The sequence below is a fragment of the Numenius arquata genome, chromosome 12 (genome assembly GCF_964106895.1).
Source record: "Numenius arquata chromosome 12, bNumArq3.hap1.1, whole genome shotgun sequence".
NCBI lineage: Eukaryota > Metazoa > Chordata > Aves > Charadriiformes > Scolopacidae > Numenius > Numenius arquata.
The window spans coordinates 42,702,171-42,715,468 of record NC_133587.1 but is presented as its reverse complement, the minus strand read 5'-3'; positions in this window follow the sequence as shown (position 1 = coordinate 42,715,468).

The window sequence follows — 13,298 nt, the reverse complement described above, 5'->3', positions numbered from 1 at the left end:
TTATTTATTTTTTAACAGGAAAATGTGATTTCATTGCAAAAAACCTTTCTGGTAAAAATTCCCATCAGAGCCTGAAAAAGCTTCCCAAGAAGTTAGCTGTAGGTTGGTGCTTGGGAAAACAGATTGGATGAGAAAACCAGTGTCAGCAGTCAATTTCTGAGATTCATCACAAATCCGAATTTTTATTCCATAGCCAGCTCTCTTTCCTACCTTCTGGCTTGTGCAACTCTGCTTCCTGCAAGGTTCCACTGACCAGCTTCTTAGACAAAGAAATAGATAATTTCTTGATTTTACAGGCAGGACAAAAACACACTGAAAGCATCTACCTGACAGCTATAGACTTTAAGGAAAAAGCTGAACTTGGACCTGCATTTCCTATGATTCAGACCAGCATGCTAGCTCCAAATTCAACCTACTTTCTTTTAATATGAGGGTCAGATGGGGCATGAAGGGTGCTTCTTTCCAAAGGGTGCATGCAACTGTAGTCCTCAGTCCTTTTTAGAGGTGGGGATGAAAAAGCAGAGTGGGCTAAGGAATCATCCATCCCACCCTTGAGTGCCATAAGCTGCATTAGCAGCAAGGAAGCATGAGACCACACATCCCTCCTAGGTGCTCTGGAGAGCCTTAGCCTTCCCAGGACTTCCAGGGAACAAGAAAATGAACCTCACCAGCTTATACTCACCTCTCCATGCCAAGACCTATCCTTGCCAGCCCAGAGCTCTCTAGAATCAAGTCCCTGAGTTGCCATGCAAGGTGGCTTCAACAGTGTGGCATCTCAGGCTTTCCCACCCTCCTCTTTTACAACATAAGCTCCTTCCTCCCCCTGCCCTCTGCTTAAGCCTGCCTTGAACTGTGGCCAATGATGGACGCAATGGGAGAGGATTAGTTTCCCCTGACACAGAGGCAGCCAATACAGGGCCAAGGTGCAGACAGGAATTTCCCCCAAGTGTGCTATTACTCCTCCAGCCTTCCCAGACATCCAGAGGCTCAGCAGCTTCCATCTCCCAAGGCTACAGCCCAAGGAGCCAGTGGCTTTATCCAGCTACTTTGCTGCCTTGAGGGAAACAAGGAAGGTATTTTCTTTTCTTGTCCTTTAATTCAGTCAGCAAACATTCCCTACACAAAAAAACTGGGCTGGGAAGAATTGATCTATGCACCATCTTGCATTTGCCAAATGGATTAGCTAGTAATTGTTGGGTGTCTCAAATGCAAAAGGGATCCTGACTCTATGTATGGCAGGTTTTTATTTAATTTATTTATCATTATTATTTCCCTCCCCCTTTCTCACCCTTGACAAGACAAGACCCTGACCTGTTTTCTAAATCCTTTTTACTGGGGGGAGGAGGGTGGAGCAGGGGAGGGATATGGGGTTCTTTCATTAGCAAAGCCTGTGAGCTTAAAAGTAACTTTGGAAAGCAGGATATTAACCTTTACAGCTCCTAATGCCACGTTACAACGACTAATCCTGCATTCGAGGGCAGGCTGAAAAATGAGGAAAGGATGGGTAGAAAAGAAAATATCATTCACTGTGCAAAATGAATTCCCTTAAAAGGAAACAGAGGGGGGTAAAGAGACAGGACAAAAAAGGGAACCAAAATAGGTTTGGGTGGATTTTTCTGAGGATGTACAGAAATTTCCAAAGAGCAGAGGGGTTCTGGAGAGATTTATTTGAAATGATAATTTCATCTCGTCTCCTTGGCTTCACCCCACTCCCCATGCCCTCCCACAAGTTATCTGCTCATAAGTGTTATCAAGCATTTATCACCCAAGTGGTGGGGTCAGGGCAACAGCTGTCCCCACCAGAGCTGGAGACATGGTGGACAGCAATACGGTTCTGTGGAGGGATGGGAAAGTCCCACAACATGGAGGGAACAACAGGGCTTCACAGTGGCTGTTAGCAGCCTTGCCCTCTGGACAAAGTGTGGGATGACCAAAACGATTTCTCCCTGTGGTATGGCAGATAATGCTGTAAGAAATGTAAAGCTCTCCCTCTGTCCATGTTACCCGGAGAGCAACCTCAACCCACCAGTCCAACCTGGTCTAGTGGGAGGTGTCCCTGCCCATGGCAGGGGGGTTGGAACTCAATGACCTTTAAGGTCCCTTCCAACCCAAACCATTCTATGATTCTGTCTCAAAGAGTGACAGTATCTATTGCAGCCCTAGGACAAGCCAGATCTGTCCCCATGACATCCCTGCTCTTTGTATATTGTGGGGAACTCACGCAACCACACGTGACTGAGCCATGAGGTCATCAGACAATAAAAGTTTTACTTCAAGCTGCTGCCATGTAGGCACACAATGAAGTGGGACGAAGAGCGCAGAGGAAGGAGAAACAAGCAACCCTGAGCAAACAATAAAACATCAACCACAAACAGAAAAAAAAAAGGAGAGGAAAAGTGTCAGCACTTGACAATAGCTGTGTTTGAAAGTTAACATTGATAGCTGTGACCTGAAGAACATCTTAAGGTTTTGGTGTGTACCAAAATAGAACCTGAGCTTGAGTCAGTGATACCTTCAGCACAGGCTTTTCCCGCGGTGCAGAGTGGGGCACTACAGCGCTGTCTGACAACGGTTCAGTTGCTTTTATCAGTGCTTTTTAACCAACAGCGGTGCCAAACCAAGGAACAGTGCTAAGAATTTCTTAGGACCTGGAGAAGCCTCTGGGAGGTTTTACTCTGGAATATTCTTTTTCAGGAAAGGAGATGGGAATAAATCAATTTGGATACCTTTTTTTTTTTTTCCAGGAAAAAAAAAAAAAAAAGAAAGAAAATTAATGCTTTAAAATAAAAATTTCCTTCTCTGACATGTGCAGGGTGGAATGATTCATGTTATTCAAGAAATCTGGGGGAGAGAGGGTAAGGAAGGGGATTAGTTTCTTCGTAAAGTTTACAGTGTTTTTTAAATTACAGAATTCTTTTCAAAGCCAAAGTCAGATCCCACACATTTCACGTACCTTCCAGTCTGCCTCTCTGCAGATGAATGCACTGATACCCACCCATCTATAAACCTAGACATCTAACTAATAATTAGATTTCATTACTGTAGTATCAAGTCAGCTCCTCGCATCTTGCTTAGAGTCCCGGCTCCCCAGCAAGTCTGATGGCAAGTGAGAAACGAGAGGCACGGGCTTGAGATCTAAGAGCTGGGTACAAACGCATCCTGAATGATCACTGCCAACTGCTGTAAAATTGCTCTCTATTCACGTTCCTTCATCACATTATTGCTTCTCTGCTCAGATACCCCCCTTTCTAAACCATTTTTCTCTTGGTTTACGTTCAGGCAAATTAAACCAAATAAACCAAAGCAAATCAGCCCTGACTAGCTTTGGGTTTGCTCCCTTTCTTCGAGGCACACACCAGGGCTTCGCCCACAGCGTAGCCAAAGCCAAAGGACAATTAGACTCCAGGTTCCCTTTTAAACTAAACATTCCCATCTAGGTCATGGGTTCTGCTCCAGACCAGACAGCAAATCCACCAAAGGGTACGTAAGAGAGTTCAACGTTGTGGCATTCAGTAGCAAAGCTCCTTGCAAATCACCATTACTCTATAGACTCTGGAGATACTGACCTGATGGGCTTCTGGTTCAGCATCTGAGCCTCCTACTTTTTCACCTAGGTCTGCAGACAGGGAAAACATGTTTGTTATTCTTGAGGAGAGATTATTTTTTTCCTGGATTCCCAACAGCTAGCAAGGAGCAAAAGAGGTTGGAAGAAGCTCATTGCTTTGCTAATGTGTGGTTTGCAATGAGAGCTGCGGAAAAGCTTCTTGAAGGAAAACCAAGCTGGCTTCAGGAATGAGCCAAACCCAAGTGTTTGGGAGGGAACCGGGGGAGAGGATGAAGAGTGGGGAGAGGGAGAGGTGAAGGAGGGTAATAAGAGCTGTGTGTGGTACTTCCACATAGAAAAAAAGAAGTCTTGAGGAACAGATTTGGGATTCCTCCCTTTGGAAACAGTTGAAAAAGGAGCAGAAGCCTTCATTTAAGAAGCGGTTAGAAATGTTTAAAAAACACATAGACCAAAAAAAACCCAAAACCATGTCCTTGAGGGTTTCTATCCCATGAGCACTCCAGTTCCAGGAGAGCACACTGGGTAAGGCTACGTGACCAATGAATGCATTCTGACCCCAAACACACCACAAGAATAATAGATCTTATATTGCGCTTTCCTTCGGTAGAGTTCAGAACACTTTATGGGAAAAATTGTGTTTTCCACAAAAAATGTTTTCCAACAGGAACCGGGGAAAAAAACCCAACAAACCAACCCAATTTTTAGAAATTTTCCATCTAAAGTATAAAATCTAGAGGGAAAAATCATTGGCTTGGGGGGAGGGGAGGAAATTTTTGTTTGAAACCAAAACATTTCACTTCGGAGCTAAAAGCCAAGGCATGTGGAGGTTAAAGTGGCTTGTCCAGAAGCCCACTTGGGACTTGCACCTAGATCTCCTAAGCCGCAAACGAGCCTGCCTTCAGTTAAACTGTAACGTCAACAGAGATTTCAGGCAAACATCAAAAAAAGAGTGTGGTATTACTGGTAAAGTCGCCGGGCTATAAACCAGCCTCTTTAGAGATCTCCGTGCCCACACACGTACTATTCATCACTGGTGTGTAACAGGAAAGCAAGGCAGGCTGTTCCCAGAGAGACCATTTACCCCTCTTATCCCCCTGTAAAAACCAACCCGCTAAAAGTGCATAAAGCATTCCTTGCACAATCTGCTCATCTGCTGTGTGTAATATCACACGTACGATGTACGGAAGGTCAAGCTGTACAGGCACAAGCCATTCCCAAGGCTCTGAAATTCCTGCGTGCTCCACTCGGGCAACTTCTGTGAGTGAATTCCCCTGGATGACACCGAGTTTCGGCCGCTCCAAGACCTCAAGATTTTCTCCTAAGCAAACAGCTTGTTAATCCTGCATGGAGTTTTTACAGAGCACACGGATCATGTCACGTATGGAGACTCTCAAGATGTCATCTGCCACTTAAGAGGTACTAAGAGAGCCAAGAATAGCAGAAACCCAGAGCAGCGCATACCCTTGGGTGCTCTACAGCTGTGCTTGAGTCTGGAAGACATGTAATTTTCACACCATTTCTCACCAACCTACATTCAGTCAACTCCATTTTCCCAGCTCTGTGGTCTAAACACACAGATCTCCAATTTTCACTTTGTCTTCTCATTCAAAAGTCTTGTCAGTGCCCACAGGCAAAACCCTTTCAGTCCACTGTGTTTCTGTGCTCTGATTTACATTGGCTTCTGGAATTGGCTCCCCTATTAAAGAACTATTTCATTAAGCAGAGAATAGTGGCAAAAAACCCCACAAAAACAAACAACCAAACCTACCTGGATGGATTGATCAACATCAGTTGATGGTTTTACTGCACAACATCCTGGAGTAAGAATGAGGTGGAACATTGAGAATTGGAGATGAAAGATACCACAGCAAGGTCAAGCAGAAAAAGGTGCTGCTCTACCTCCTTCCCACCTCCTCCTTTTGTGGATGAAGAAGTCTTTGCAACTTTCAGCCCTATCTTTACCTGTCTTTTCAAGCTAACCACAGACATTCATCTAGCTAATAAAGGTAGAGAGGTTCTACCAAGAAGGTCATTCATGTCATCCAAAAAAAAGGAATTCATTATTTGGGAGGTAAATTTGTAAATTGGCTATTGTCAGTCATTAGCCACCATGTGAATGGTGATTAGCATAATGGGCTCTTCACTCAGCTGGAGGCCATCACATACCATCAATACCCTCTCCATAAATGAAGCAAATCTGTCCCAGATGAATGGAGAGATTTTCATGAATTTTACGCTTAAAACCAGCATTAGGTGTAATCAATCTAAACTGTCACCAAACCTGACAGTAGAGGATACAGACAAACACTTGCAAGGTGGATTTCTTTTCCTGTCTTTATGGGAATCAGAATAGAAATGCTGGACCTACAATAAGACCCAGACAGAATCTCAAGACTTGTGGAGACAGAAGCATATTGTTGGGTTGAGCTGAGGGTGTATTGTACAGCCGTACCCCTGTGGTGCCATGATGCCAGTAGGTCCATCCTCCAAGGTTTTCAAACCAAACTGGGCTTAAATATTTAGCCTTGACTTTTTTTCTTGGGACCTAAGCGTGTTAGGCATTGAGATCTCATTGAATTCCCTTTCTATGCCTCTAGTGGGCTTTTGAAAGCCCCAGCTTTCTACTGCTGCTGTGCTCTCCAACTAGCTACGATCCAGTTCTAAGGACAAGTGCTGCAATACAGCCTGGCAACAAAAGGGTTAACACACTACTTAAGGTGCATTTTCAACATACAACCAGATTAAAAGTCAGACTTCTGTGTGATTTACCAGCAGACGCAGTAAATCAGAGAGAAATATCATCCTTTATCAGTCCCAGTGGCCCATAACTTATTATACTCAAATCCTCTCAGGTTCAAGAATTTCAAAAATCAGATTCTTGGTGCATTTATCTGCTTTTTTTAAAGGATGGGCCTACTATATAAGCCTTAAAACAAACTCCACATGAGGAAGAAAACTGTCAGCAACTGACAGCAAAGAGATAAACTGCAGATTAGTCCTTGACACAGTCAGACATGGCTTCTTCAAAGACCAGGTGATCAAGGTCAAAAGAACCTCTATCTCCCCTGATAAACCTGACTCACAACAGTCCAAATCCAAATCCAACCTCTGGCTAACATCCCCTGTGAGGCAAGAGGGATGAAAGTCAAGTCCAAGGACGCCTGTGTCAGAGGAGGAGCATGTTGTCAATGCCACTCTGGCAGCCAAAATACTCACTGCTGTTGAAGCCCTCTGTGCAGACATGGGGTTGGGCTCTGTTGTGGACCTGTTGTCTCCTGACTTTCTTCTACTTTTGGAGTAGAAGAGCTGGCTGAGAGGGACTGCACATTCAGCTAAGCAAGACACTTCACAAAAGGGCTCTTCCCTGCCACCCTAGAGATGCCCATTGAAGTCAGTGGAAGAACATCTGTTGGGTCAGTAGATGTTGGGTCAAGATCTAAAACAAACGGACTTCAGTCTTCAAGATCCTGTACCTATCCATAAAGCACTACGGCACGTGTCAGCTACTAACTGAATACACGGGGCAGATGTGAAGAAAAACATCTCGTGAGAGAGGGCCTCAGTGATTGGAATAAAAAAGATTGCAGTAATTTAAATTGGGACCAGACTTTATCAGGAAAATTAAAGAAACAACAAAATCAATCTATTCACATATGTACTTTCCTCTAAATCTTAAGAAAAAAAAAAAAAGAAAAGAAAAGAAAAGAAAAAAAGAAAAGAAAAAAATCCCAGTTTGGCTTGGATTAAACTGAGTTGAGTATGAAGACCAAAACCAGTCACTAATTAATTGTGTCTGGTTTTCTGGTATTTATGCACCATAAAAATTAATAAGGGACTTCTCTGGGAAAATAAATGGTTGGCCGGGAAGCCAGTTTTGCCTTTTGTTTTTTTCTGTTAATCATAGCCTCTCAGTGAGATTCCTTGAAACTTCAAGCTGGTTACTTCCCAGGAACTTTTAGTGATTTCCAAAAGCCAACATTTCAAATGAGGAATTGATGTAGTCTCCCTGATATCAGCATGCAGACACTTGGTGTAAAATTTAACTGTTCATGCTGATTCTCAAGGCACACATAAGCAGGAAGAGCAGGCACAAAGTTTTTAAAAGCTGCATGTACTTTTAGATGCATCTCTCTATAAAATTTCCTGGATATCAAGGCACCAAAGCCTTTGTTCTTAATAGTGGTAACCACCTGTAGTGGTCATATGGAGGTCAGCAGGTTTTTTCTTTTCTATATAAGAAGCTCCAAAGCTGGGGACCATTTAGACTGAGTAGTGGAGTCTGGTGCAGAGTCTTGCACTGATCTGTAGCTCCAACCAGTCTTCTCATATAATCCAGTCTGGCACCTGGAGATATCAGCTTAGTACCTTAAACAATACAATGTGTGAGTATGGTATTAATCATTGTACCTGAGCTGAAAATTTCTGCGTTCCAGTAAGTCTATCTGGTGCAGAGCCGCGGAAGCGATCGGAAAAAGCTACTCAGCAAACAGCAGATTTAGAACACGAGCAAATTTCACTTGGGCCTCACCATAGTCTCAGATATCTGATATTACCCGCCTTCCTGGTGGAGTTCCCATACTCCTTATCAGCCTCTCAGTCTCTCAAGAGGGAAATCCATTGCACCACTGCCATCCCCACCCATGGAAGCATCGTATAGCAGCCTGGGTGGGCTGGCAGAGGGAGAGCGAGCACATTGCTTTCTGCTGAGCAGACATTGGTGCAGATCAGCAGAGCGCAGTGGACATGGGGAAAGGGAACCCAAGAGCCCACTTTTAGGTCTTCATGAGAAAAAGCAGCACTGACACCACATCCTTGCATAGCAACTAGGAGCCTCAGATTGAAGATCCCGGGCCAAATCTTCAGCTGGAGTAAATCGAGATAGCTTTTGAGATTGACAGAGCTCTCCTAATTGACATCAGCTGATGATCTGGCCCTCTTCTTTGTTTTTGTTTTGTTTTTTATCTTTGCAATTTTCCTGGAATCTGAGACTTGAGCTTTTCCCCTTAATGAATGTACTTCTTGCAGCGGCACAGCATTGGAGAAGGACTCCTGTTTGGGCATTTCTAGGCAGCAAGGTCTTCTTTGAGGCCTGTGGAGAGCTGCAGGTGTTTGGCTTTGGATGAAAGGAGGAACTAACAATGCTGGTTTATTCCTGACATTAGTCCTGATATTTTGCTGAAGTATTTCAGTGATGTCAGAGCCAAACCTTTGGAAAAAAATATATATGTAGTACACAGGGTTGGGACCAGTGGATGGATTAAAAGAACGTGATTATTTTGATTACCTTGATTTACAGTGCCAGCGGTGCTGAATCATGTTCAGCCAAAGAAATATCATGGACAAAATTTACTTCTTTATATGCAGAAAAGCATAAGGGGAGGAAGGCAGGGAGGAGGGAGAAAAGAAAAATTGCTCTGAATCAAAAGATGAAAATATACACCAGTTCAATATTTTCTTTTTGTAATGAGTTTCTTTCTTAAGAAGGTGACCACAAAACACAGAGATGTTTAATCCATTAAAAGTGTAGTTTTCTGGACAGAATAATCTGAGTTTAGTCAACCCACCAGCCTGCTTCTCACTGGGTGGGCTCTGGCTGGGGAGGGGATAGGCTTTCACTTGATTCCCTCAGAACAGGTCAATGCGCCACAGACTTTATGGATGGTATCTAATAACCTTCGCTGGCAGATTGTCAACATGAGCACTATGGGAAAATGAATTTCCTCAGAGAGTAGCACAGATCTGAATGTCGTCGAGTACCACAGTGGCAAGGGGGAGGATGGTTTTTGGTGAGACCATGTACCCTGGGGACAAATGAAATTCTGGTTCTCTTTTGATGGTTTCCTTCACCTCACTCATTCAGTTCATCTCCTTTTCCTTAAAGGTTGAAAAGGCAGAAAGATCCCCTGATTTTGGAAAGGCACGGATGGATAAAGAGAGGTTTTGAAGGTCTGGCTTGAGCCAGAGCAATGTAAAGCATCTCTGGAGAAAGAGTGACTTTCCTTAAGCATTAGCACAGGCAAAGACAATGAAACGATGCAGATCTCTCCTGTCCCTTGCTTCTCTTCTCTGAAACAGGGATGACACCACCAGGACCATCCTTCCTCACCAAAGCCACTGGACACTTCACTGGACTTAGTGAGCCATTAATGATGGCAGGCAAGCTTAGGACCACCACATACAGGCACAAACCATGCAAGGTGGTCCCAAAACCACACCTGAACATGATACTTTTCGCAGACAGAACATGTCTTGCAGTGCCCATTAGATACCACAGGAAAGAGGTCTTCTTCACTGAGGATTTTCCCAGAAAGGCTACAACTGCTCCAAAAGCCCTGTGCGCTACCCAGGCACTAAAGCACAAGCAAACCGGGCCCCAGAGGACAAGGAGTTAACTGCTCATTTCCCAGAACCCCCCAGGCAGCATGTCACGGGCTAATAAAAAGAATAATGGATCATGGGGAAAAATCATAATTAGGCTTACAAAACAGACCCAAGGCTTCAGGTTTTATTTCAAATATCGGTCCCACCAAAGGAGGAGTATTTTGTGTTTGTATGATTTCCTGAGTAAAATTGGGAGGAAATTGTAAAATGCAAAACACACCCACAAATGAAAAGTCCTTATCTTGACATGAAAATATTATTCGGAATCTCTGTGGATTGTTTTGCTAATTTCCAAAATGGATGATCAAATACTGAGTGATCCTTCTTTGACTGCCAATATTTTTAATAGGGATCTTAGTCAATGTTAGTACAGCTGTCCTTTCAAATCAACTCTTCTGATGACTCACACTTGGATTCAGAGATTTCCCGGGGTTTTATCTGCTCTCCTAACGCTTTTGGTGGACCCGTACTTGAATCCCGTCACATGAGAGAGCAGGAGGTGCCTCCTCATCCAAAACACACAACCCACTGGGCAGTGAAAAGGACACACACAATTAAAAGAGGCAGGAAAGGAAGGGAAGGAAAAAAAAAAAAAGAGGGAAAAAAAAAAAAAAGACTGGCAGGGTCATTTCATGCTCCAGCAGATCGGCATTTATATATAAAGCTGTTGGAACGCTGTACTTCTGCAGCCACCCTCCAGCCTTACTCATGGCGAGTTCACATCACCTGTTTCCCCTTTGAGTCGACATTTCCAAGGACTTTGGCTTCCTGACATGCAGTTGGAAAACTGAAAGGCAAGAAAGCCTTCACATTCTGAAGAAAACACGGCTGCTTGCAAAGCCCCAGGGAAATGTGAACAGCCAACGGCAGCGAAGAGGAGGAAACCATGCGACGCTATCCCTACTGTAGAAAACAACTGATGAATTAATATTCATTTGAGGAATTTTATTTCTGCCTGATTAAACTTTTCCCGTGTCATTTGACTAAAGGCTGAAGGACATTCAATAGTGCGGTTGTGGAGGGGTGAAAACATTCCCCTATAAAAGCTTGTTCTTCAGGTGGAAAAGTGCTTTGTGGCCTAAAGTGTAACATGAGAAACGTTTTGTGTAGATAACCATAGTTTTGTTACTGCCCAGATTGCTCTTGGTCCTTCTGGAAAAATAAAAACTAAAAAAAATGCAGAAGTCTCTGGGCTCAATACTTTAATTTTGAAGCCTCCAGTAGCTTGAAATATCTCCAAACCTATTAAAACCCTAAACCAAAATAAACATTTTGTCCTCCCTTCATGGAAGCATAAAGAATGTCTTAAATCAACCCATCCACTTGCCTGCCAATACCAAATTGCCCTCAAGAACATATTCTCCAGGGCTTTGTCAAATCAGCTTTAGCATTCCTCAAGCAACAGGGGGTTCTACCACGTTCCTGGAAAGTCTATTCCACAATCTGTTCCCGTATCCTTTTTAAAAAGCACCATAAAGCGCCTGTTACCTGCAAGCACCATAGCTGGAAAGGAATCGAATTTTCCACTCTGTGGTAAAATCCCATGCTTTCAAATATCTTTCCAGTCTGGATCCAAAGGAAAGCAAAGTATTTTCAAAATTTCCTACTAATCACGATTCTGAGAGAAAAGGACACTTGCTGTTGATAAAACTGTTCACGTCAATAAAGACAAATTTTTGGACTGAGTTCAAGGTTTATTGATTCTCTACAACCAATATGCTACAGCATCCAAAATAAAAAATACCAATGAAAAGACATTCTGAAACTGAAAACCAACATTTTTTTTTTTTTTTAAATGAAAGTTCACCACATTAACATTTGCAAATCATTTCAATTTTATCAAATTGGCTTTTTCCAACGTTCCTTTAGAAAATTTCCCACTGGCTTTCAGACAGAGCTTTGCAATATCAAGGTCAGAAAAAGTTCGTTTTGTTTCTGCTCTCCAAGAATTTAAATGGCCCAACTATTTCTTTCCCAGAAGATGCATTTCACATAAAATTATTATAGTGCAATTGAAGGATTCCTTTTAAATTGAAGGAAGTTAAATATTTTAATTAGTGCATTCAGGAGCAGTACAGGACCTATGACTAAGTTCAAACACTGCTTAGAGCCAATTCGTTTTGTCTTCTCGGAATTTTAATTCTTATACACTTTGTTTTCTAAATATGTTTATCCAGTTAAGAACCTAAATATTCCTTAAATTAAGGAAAGTGTCAATACACAGAGCTACTCCAGAACTTAAAATTAAGTTTGGGGTTAATGTGGATTGTCAAATATTGGAGAAGGGGGGGGTGGGGAAGAAAGGAAAAAAACCCCAAACAAACAACAAAACAAAATGAAAGAAAAAAAATAAAAAAAAAAAAGTTCATCCCTCTGCTCTTGAGATGTGTGAGCATATACCTGACGTTCACACACCCCTCCTCTGCCAAAACCTAAGTCATGCCACCTCCCACTCACTCCCATCCTAAAGACTTCCAAAAAACCCTTTGCCATCAAAGCCCCCCAGCATCGATTAATAATTGTTTTCAGAGGGAAGCTGCTTGCACTGTCAGCCATTTAGTCTTGATTGAGGAGCACTCTGCGAGGAAAGGCTGGGTGGCTCCAGCTCTGGAAGTGCCAAGGAAAATAAAGCTGGTATTAGTGGTCCTCAGCTTCTTTGCTGGGACTGAGAAAAAGGCAGTATTGTGGGCTGGGAGACTGCTCACCAAGATCTTGATCTTTGCAGTTACCTAACAACAATAATAAGCACTGGATAAATAGGTGGGATACCCACAAGGGGAATCAACAGTAGGAATTAAAAATGAATAAAGGAGAAGGAGGAGAGGAAAAAAAGGAAGGCACTAGACTTTCCAGCATTCTGAGAGAAGAAGGTTTTATCCTCAGTCGGGGGAAAAACAGATTTACTAAACACGATGACCTCACTTGTTTGCATAGCATTTGGTAACGTGTATTTTATTACTTATGCTACCTCCATGCGAGCTTGCAAAGCCTTTCCAGTGGCCCTGTGAAGGATGCCGAGTGTATGGAAAAGAAATAAACCAGCTTGAGGAAGGAATGGCACAGCTGGGTGAAAGAAAAAAAAAATATCGGCTAGAAACACACGGGTTGGGCGTAAAGAAAACTGAGTGAGTGAATGTCTTGGGAGAAAACATTTCTCTCCTCTGTCCAGTGTCAGCTCACCAGTGAGGGTCATTTGAACTGGTGATGGGGAGGTGCAGACAGTGGTGAGAAGAGACCTCTCGCTTCTCCTCCATTTCAACTTACGCACCATGGACTTGTTTGTCATTGGTAGATGGAGGAGATGTGTTAACAGGAAGGGTGAGTAGGAGCCACCTGGAGAGGTTCCTCTGAG